Below are 6,504 nucleotides of genomic sequence, written 5' to 3'. Positions count from 1 at the left end.
GCCGGAGTGCCGTTTGGCGCTATGGACCCGTCTCCAGAATCTTCCAACCGACTTTGGTGTTTTTAGCAACCTGTTTCCTATTTAAAGACCCCTAAACTCACCCTTAAACATATACTGAAGTTCTAGCAGATTTTGGGGAGTTATGGGGCTTACGAGATCAACTTTTGGCAGCTTTGGAGTCAAAGAATAATCCGGTGGTGCGCGTATTAATTGAAGACGAAGAACACGGGTTTTATCCTTTATTTCTTTCGTTTTCGTTTATTTATTGCCATTAATTCTTACTTGTTTGTTTTGCTTAAATTTGAGATGCTAGGCTAAATTGCATGAACTATCTAGGCTTATGATGAACCTACTTTGATGTTTTGATTTGACTTTGGGATTGTTTATCGTTATGGTTTTTATGGTTTAGTAAAAGATTTATTTATAATTAATTGTTGCGTATGAATGCTTAGGATTGTTTGATGAGTTTTATTCCATAGTTTTCCTTGATTATTATTTGTCATATGATAGGATTTCTATTAGGTCAATTATTTTGTGTTTTTGATTATTTTATGATTGATGTCATGATTAGATCATAGGAATAATAATTATTAATTAAATAAACCTAAGTGTGCTGCTAACCTAAAATCTGTAAAGTGCTAGGTTATTGATAAGTCTTTACTATTTAATCTTGCTAGATTTAGTTCTTCACAAGGAGTCCGTCTAGTATTGATTATTTATTATTGTTTATCAAATCCATTAAATATAGTAAATTACCTTTGATTTTCGCGCTGTAAGGTAGGATTTCGTATAAAGAAACTAAATTATAATTAATTAGGTGACTGTAAGGGAACTTGATTTTCAATACTAGTGTGCGTTAAAACTTATTAGAAATCCATAGGTGTCTCTTGAGAAGGGTCAGGGGTTCTGTTCGGGTTTTATTTTAAGTGTCTATTTTACGATCGCAGTCCATAACTAAATATTTTCCCGGGTTAATTCATTACTTAAATTTAGGGGATTCTAGCTTAGGTAGTTTTCTCATCATTATCTTATTTTAATTAACAAACTTTTGCTTTTGTTTAAATTACTTGTTCTCTTAATTAGTTTTTAATTATAGTATTTTAGTATTTTAAATAACCCCCCCCCCCCCCTCAAACAAATATAAATTAATAAGTCGTGTTTATAGTTGAGTCTAATTAGGTAATAAACGTAATTTAGAGAGTCTCGTGAGTTCGATATCTGGACTTACTTAGCTTTACAAGAGTCAATCGGTTCACTTGCTGGTTTGTAGTTTAGTCGAGTTTTAGAAATTCTAGAGTATTACTTAGCGTTTATTTTTAGTTAATTTAGTTAATAATTATTAAACTACTTCAAGCTTTTTAGCACCGTTGCCGGGGACCCTTGGCAATTGCGTTATTAGCTTTGATTGGACCTACTTGCTACATACGTGCTATTTGATTCGTTTTGTTTGAGTCATAGGATTCTAAGTAAGTCTAGTTTGTTTTAATTGTTTATTTATTTTCAGTATTAGAATCGTTCTTTTAGAAACTACTTACTTGGTCTTATGCGTTTTGTAGGTATATGCCACATCTGCGTTCGCAAGGACCACCGTTAGACTGCTTTGGACCTACTCCGTTGAAGTCCGAGGCAAGTTCGTCATCGTTAGAAAAGCAACCGATCACCATGGATACTTCACCAAAATCATCACCCACCAATTCACCACCACCGAGTCCCAGACCCATCCCAATGGCCAAAAATAACAGAAACATGTACCAGCAAGCTTTTGAAGGGTTCCATGGAGATCACTCACCCATTATCACTCCCGGGATTGATAACCCTAACTCATGGTAGATTCCGTCCTACGTCATGACCAACATCACCCAACACCACCAATTCCATGGCCGTGAAGATGAAGATGCCCCAGCACACATCAACCGTCGGACTCGTGTGTTTAAACGTTCAATTTGCAAGGTGCTAATGAGGATGCGATCTTCCTTCACTTGTTCCCGTTTACACATTCGGGTCATGCCGCTACTTGGCTCGACTCGCAACCTGCTGTAGCATTCACTACTTAGGTGGTGCTTCGCAATGCATTCATTCAGAAGTACTTTCCACCTGCTAAGGCTTCTTGCCTCTGTGATAAGATCCACTTCTTTCACATGGAGTTGGATGAGCCACACTACCAAGCTTGGGAGCCTTTTCAGAATATGCTTTCCCATTGTTCACAACATGGGCTCACACCTTGGGCCTTTGTTGAGAAGTTTTATGATGGGCTTACTTATGAAGATCAAGCGAGGTTTGACACAGCTGCTGGGAGTAATTTGATGGACAAGAAGAATGTGACCGAGTGCAACGAGATGTTTGAAAGTATCGCGCTGAGTAAGCGAAGAAGCCACGAGGCAGGAATTCCAATCCCATCACCAGTATATCCTCATCAGATCAAGGTGTACACCAGGTTTATCTGGATACTAGTATGGCTGCTGCTATTGAGAATCTTACACGAGAGATAAAGAAATTACAGGAGAAGGTGGATAAGTGTGAGATGTGTAGGGGTGGTCATGGTACGTTGGAGTGTCCGTTGATGAACAATCAAGATTTTTATTTTTGGCTGGTCAGAACAGGTTTCCTAATGCTTACAACAACAATCAGGATTGGAACAACTATAAGAATCAGAATCAAGGGCAAAGTAACTCGAATTGGCGTCCGGCCGGTGGGCCACCTGGTTTCCAAGCTTCCTACAACCAAAATCAGGGGCAGTCTAACAATGAAGGTTCTAATGGTCAAAGTTTGAATAATGTGCCAGATATGAGTAAGAAGTTGGACGAGATGATGCAGAAAATCGTTACTATTGATCAAGTTACTCAAAAGACTCTTGCCGATCATGACCTGCTTATTAAGAATCAGCAATCGACTCTACTTGACATGCAAAGGTCCATTGGCGATATTGTTCGACGATTGGATGAGAGGCCCTCGGGACAGTTTTCAGGATCTACCCTGCAGAATCCAGCCGCTCAACTAAAAGCAATTACTACTCGTAGCGGCAGGATTTTGGGTCCCGAGGTAAGAAGGAATGAGGCTGAAGTTAAAGATGAGGAGGTGATGGATGAAGAGATCGAGATGGAAGTACCAAGAAAAGTGTAGAACACCGCACCAGTTGCACCGCTAGTAGAGAAGAAGCAGGTTGAAATTCGGCCATCACCTGTGATTGATCACTCTAGTGTACCATATCCCGCTCGCGTAAAACATCAGAAATACACGCGGGAGTATGGACACTTTCTTAACATGTTCCGACAATTGAAGATGAATCTCTTGTTCATTGAAGCCCTCCAACACATGCTGAAGTACGCAAAGTTTCTGAAAGACCTGTTGAAGAGGAAAGATAGGTTAGGGGAGGTGTCATCGATTCCCCTTATGGGAGATTGTTCAGCGGTAGTGTTGAACCTCGTACTCGAGAAGTTGTCGGACCCACGTGTGTTTACGATTCCATGTTTGTTTGGTAGTGATGCGATGAGCCATGCATTGGTGGATTTGGGTGTGAGAATAAATTTGATGTCGTATTCTTTGTACGAGAAGTTGGAGTTAAGCGAGCTTACACCGACTCGCATGTCTTTATCGTTGGCCGATCTTTCAGTTAAGTATCCGCGAGGTGTTATCGAGAATTTTCTAGTAAAGTTGGATAAGTTTGTGTTCCCGGTTGATTTTGTGGTGCTCGACATGGAGGCCGACGAGAAGGTTGTAACACCCGTTAATTTCTGGTTTAAAGAATTAAAGTGATGTGTTGTAAAACACACGTATTTTCCGCACCTTTTATCTACGTAATATATTATATTTTATGTGTTTTTACTCGTTTTAGTTAGGTTTTACGTAAGTTTAATAACCTTGTAGGTTTTGGGTGAAAGAAAGAAGAAAACCGGGAGTTTTCGAGCATTCTACGAGCCTTTTAACGCATACAAGTTCAAGACAAAGCTCAAGGCCCGACCCGTATGCATCATGGAGGCCCAAGACCATATTATATTATATAAAAAAAATAAAACTCTAATGAGAAAGGAGAGCGGCTGATCGGATTTAGCAGCACAACAGCAGCCAACAGCAGCACAACAGCAGCCAACAGCAGCACAACAGCAACAACAGCAGCAGCAACAGCAGCAACCAACAGCAGCAGGAAGAAAAGAAAAGAAAAAAAAAGTGTTGTTCAGCTAGGGTTTGATCGTGTGACGGCTAGGGAAGGAAGAATACACAAGAATCTAGCCTCGGGAAGGTTCGACATCAGCTTACACAGCAAGGAACGGCCAGGAATTCATCATATATCCTTCATTTTTTCACATTGTTCATTACTTTGATTATCTTGTTCAATTGTTTACTAGTTTTTGCAATTGATTGATAGATTGAATTGTTTATGAGTATTGTTGATTGTTGAATGATATTTGAGATGATTAGTAGGAGTTTTATGATGTTTTATTTGATCATTAGCTGTTGTCCAAAAACTATGTTCGGCTAAACTTGTTAGTTCTACCTAGGGAAGATGAAAATTGTTGAGTTTTGATGAGTTTAATGGATTGTTTGATTAATGGACTTGAATTGCTATTGTAAAGTTTGATTTAGACATGAAATTGGTTGTGTTTAGTGGCTGGAAATTTTAGTGATTCATTGCATAAACCCCGTGTGTTGATTGTTTAGTTTTGTATTGATTGATCGGTGCATTGTTTGATTCTAGACTTTGTGTTTAAGGTTTGTTTGCGGTAGGTACCACCGTAGGGTTTTGTTGCGTGAATTTGTGATTAAAGTACAGCGGTTAAACATCTTTCTTGAGACCGAGAGGTGATAGGAAGTAGGGTCGTCTCATTGCCTTTGCATGCTAAAATAGGGATTGCGCGAGAGCGAGTTCGTTTCTTGTCAGGTTTAGGTATTTGAGCGACTAGTTGATCTATTTTGGTTTAAGTTGAATTGTTCCTCTATCCTTGGTTGTGTAGTATTCATTACAATTAGGGTCGAGTGTTGGTGAGACCGAGAGGTGATCCTTCATTAGAACACGTTAGCAATTATTTCCCGGTTTGGTCATTTTAGGCGATTTTGAGTAGTTTAGGCTTGTTGAGTGAGACCGAGAGGTGATCCAGTGAGCCCGAGCGATCCGTAGTTGTGTCATCTTTAGGGACCGGTGTCTTGAAGTCATCCAATCCATTAGCTTGTTAGGCCTACAATTTGATTCAGACCTAGGTAGACGTTTTTCTCCATCCGAAGTCAAGTCAGTTAGTTTTCCGTTAAGTTTTCTATTTTAGGTAACTTTTGTCAGTCAGTCTTGTTAGTTCAGTTAAGTAATTAAAAATCAAGAATCAATATAATTATTATTCTAAGGTAGGTCTTGTCTAGGGTTAGTGATCTTTAGCGTTCTGACGTGTCCACGTGTTCGATACTCGGACTTCCTAAGTCTATACTACTTGCGATCGGTACACTTGCCGGTTGTGTGTGGTTTTAGGATTTTCGTTTTAATATTAAAGCTTAGTTGTGAGGTTCATATTTATAGGGTTTTATTTTTTTGATATAATATAATATAATATGGTCTTGGGCCTCCATGATGCATACGGGTCGGGCCTTGAGCTTTGTCTTGAACTTGTATGCGTTAAAAGGCTCGTAGAATGCTCGAAAACTCCCGGTTTTCTTCTTACTTTCACCCAAAACCTACAAGGTTATTAAACTTACGTAAAACCTAACTAAAACGAGTAAAAACACATAAAATATAATATATTACGTAGATAAAAGGTGCGGAAAATACGTGTGTTTTACAACACATCATAAAGCATGTAAAGTATGTATATTTCTCGGGAGTTATCTGGCATATTCCGTTGGCCTTCTCATCAACCCGGTATGTTAAAATATGTAACTTTTCCACCAAGATGTTAATACTTTAAAACTTTAAGGTGCTAAATGTGAAAATTCTTTATATCATAAATCCTAATCCCATTCCCCCCTTTTGCTATTTCCGATCGGCCAAGGCAGGCGCCCCACCCCTTTGTTCTTCGACTTTTTGATCAATTCCAAGCTCCTAGAAGTGGTTCAAGGTATGTACTACAATCCCCAACACTCCCTTCGTTCAATCCTAGTCGTATTGATGCTCAATTTTGCCGATTCTTTTCGTATGGCAGATTTCGGCTAAGGATCAATTGACCCGCTTCTTGTGGATAAAAATTAGGGCTTCTGGTGTTGAAAGATTCCCTGGTATGGCATTTACATCATATTAAAATTTCGGGGTCATTGAAGGTGTTTAGGTCGGTCAATTGATTTTAGTTCAAAAATTAGGGTTTATCGAGTGTAGAATCGTCAATTGTTGAGTTTGATGCGTTAATCAATCGAATTTCCAACCGAATTAGTTTTCATAGACCTAGATGGATTTAAGGGCCGTGAGAAAATTATTTTTTTAGTACTCGGGGCTAATTTGGTTGGGGATTAGTCGATCGAGTCGGTTGTGCGCGAATTGTGGTTTAAACGTTAATTTGAGTGTTGTGTAAAGGAACCGCCAACCATATCGAC

Source organism: Bidens hawaiensis, unplaced genomic scaffold, assembly GCF_021521415.1.
Source record: "Bidens hawaiensis isolate Kalapana, Puna unplaced genomic scaffold, B.hawaiensis_p1.1 tig00011733_1, whole genome shotgun sequence".
Lineage (NCBI taxonomy): Eukaryota > Viridiplantae > Streptophyta > Magnoliopsida > Asterales > Asteraceae > Bidens > Bidens hawaiensis.
The sequence above is the reverse complement of the archived record's forward strand: the minus strand, read 5'-3'. Positions refer to the sequence as shown.